The 2,121-nt window shown below is 35.2% G+C and overlaps 1 long non-coding RNA gene across 1 annotated transcript; it reads left to right on the top strand.

The window, feature by feature from the left end:
• Nucleotides 1-713: 713 nt before the first annotated feature.
• Nucleotides 714-1,763, top strand: LOC146468701 (uncharacterized). Its single transcript, XR_014867467.1, has 2 exons — nucleotides 714-915; nucleotides 1,664-1,763. It is a non-coding gene; the product is annotated as an uncharacterized LOC146468701 (long non-coding RNA).
• Nucleotides 1,764-2,121: the final 358 nt, after the last annotated feature.

The following is a 2,121-nucleotide window of genomic DNA, read 5'->3' as shown; positions in this document are numbered from 1 at the left end:
ATTTCTTGAAATTCTCTCAGTGTCAGCCGTTTCTCCTATATGCTAATTTTGAAGAAAAAGCATCAAAGGGCGACATTTAATAACAGTTTGAATTCCTACGAAGTTAGAAGGATATGAATGGCAGGCATGTTAGAGAGCATGGCTTTGCCCATATTATTTTGCTAAATTCTTGTCAGTTAGGCTCACTGTGAAACAACAATATGCAAGTATCCTAGACGCTTCATTGATATTAATTTGCAAAAGTGGCTTTCGTACGGTTGTTACCTGCAGATAAAAAATAGCCTAAGGAATCAAAATTACCCTTCCTGCCACACCAGGGCCCAGTTGCTCGAAGCATGGTTAGCGCTAACCCGGGTTAAATGCCATGACAACCTATAGGTTTTAATACCTCTTAATCAATGGTTAGCGCGAACCATGCTTCGAGCAACTCAGCCCAGTAGAATACAAAAATACGTATTTGGTAAAATGTTCAAAGGACAGTACCCCTAAATCAATTTCAGTTCCTGAGTTCGATTGGACTTGCAAATAAATGAATGAATAAATAAATAAATAAATAAATAAATAAATAAATAAATAAATAAATAAATAAATAAGGTCGTAAAAATCAACTTTCATTCAAGAAAAACAAAGTCACGTGACATGTCACTGCAAGTGGCATGTGTCCGAGTTCTGTAGTACATTAAACTTCATTCCTTCCTTTCAGTAAGGATTCAACCGAGTGTGGTCAAGTCACTATGAACAAATTATTGTACATTACGCTGCTTATTGGACTGCTGGCTGGAACTTTTATCGACTCAGGCGAAGCGGTGATCCGTGCTGGAAGAAATATAGTCCCTTATCAACCTCCTGAGCAAGACGCCGACGTCATGCGTGAAATGTACGAAAGAGCTAAACGTCCTAAATATTTCAAACGAGGTATGTCGATTTTTTCAATGTATTAAAACTTAAGAGTTCTTTTATTTGAGTTATGTCTTATTTGTAAGACTTTAAAGCAAAAAAAAAAAAGACATGTAATATCATTGAAGTTACATGACTACTCATGAACATTTATATGCACGACTGAAAAATTGCTAGGGATGAGAAAATCAAGGACAGTGGTTTTATCGATTTCAAGGTAATGTTAACTCATACAGGGACAAAAAATTGTAATATGAAAGTTTTATGAAATTCAGAGAACACCATCGATCTCAATCTACGATATCGTCGAAAATCCTATCCAAAAACAATCGATTTACATTCTCTGGAAGAAAACGTCTCCGGCAAAAATGCAGTTATTATTGTCTTTGAGTAACACAAGCACTATGTTAGGATTTAAACACTAAGAGAAATTTCGCGTCGGTAGAGTTGAATTAAATATCATTTCAGGCCAGTAAATGACAATACCGAGTTTGTGTATATTTCGTAATCTCAATTCTTTAATATTGCAAGAGCTTGGATCAACAGCAATTCAAGCAAGGAACGACATTTGAAGATGTGGTTGGAAGTGAAAAACTAAAACAACAAAAAACAAACGATTGAAAAAAGAAAAAAAAAACATTCAATGATCGATTTTTGTGGTATATAGAAAGATTTCTGTCCGGAAACATTGATATTGATTTCACTACTGCTCCAGTAATGATGACTGTGTATTTAATTAAAGTGTTCCTTTATTTTCTTTTTGCAGAGAGGCGGTTAAGAAGTGAGAAAAATTAGGCATAAAAGAAGAAATGGTGGCATACATGACGATCTGATCATTAATTAAAATAGACTTCCTTCAATAAAAGGACCTTATAAAAGAGGATGATTAAGGCAAGGGTAATAAATAAAGGTCAACTGAATACGAAGGACCGCCTGCTTAATCGATAAAAGGTACCTTGTTTGCGAAATCGAAAAACGTTTCCGCGTTTCCAAAGCGTTAAAATTTTAAAGAAAGAATTCGACACCTTTTTATAGTTACAGACTAAAAAACGGGTAGGAAGTTCGTAGGACTCTTGGTTTAATTAACTCTTTCATCCATAGTTCAAATACATTCACATATTCGCTCTAATTATTCATAATTCATGGGTTTGTTAAACACTTCAAAGATGACCAACTCCCAGCTGGCTTGATAGTTCAGTTGGTAGAGCACTGAACCGGCAACGC

Source organism: Pavona decussata, unplaced genomic scaffold, assembly GCF_977016875.1.
Source record: "Pavona decussata unplaced genomic scaffold, jaPavDecu1.1 SCAFFOLD_130, whole genome shotgun sequence".
NCBI lineage: Eukaryota > Metazoa > Cnidaria > Anthozoa > Scleractinia > Agariciidae > Pavona > Pavona decussata.
This window is presented reverse-complemented; position numbering and strand designations above follow the sequence as displayed.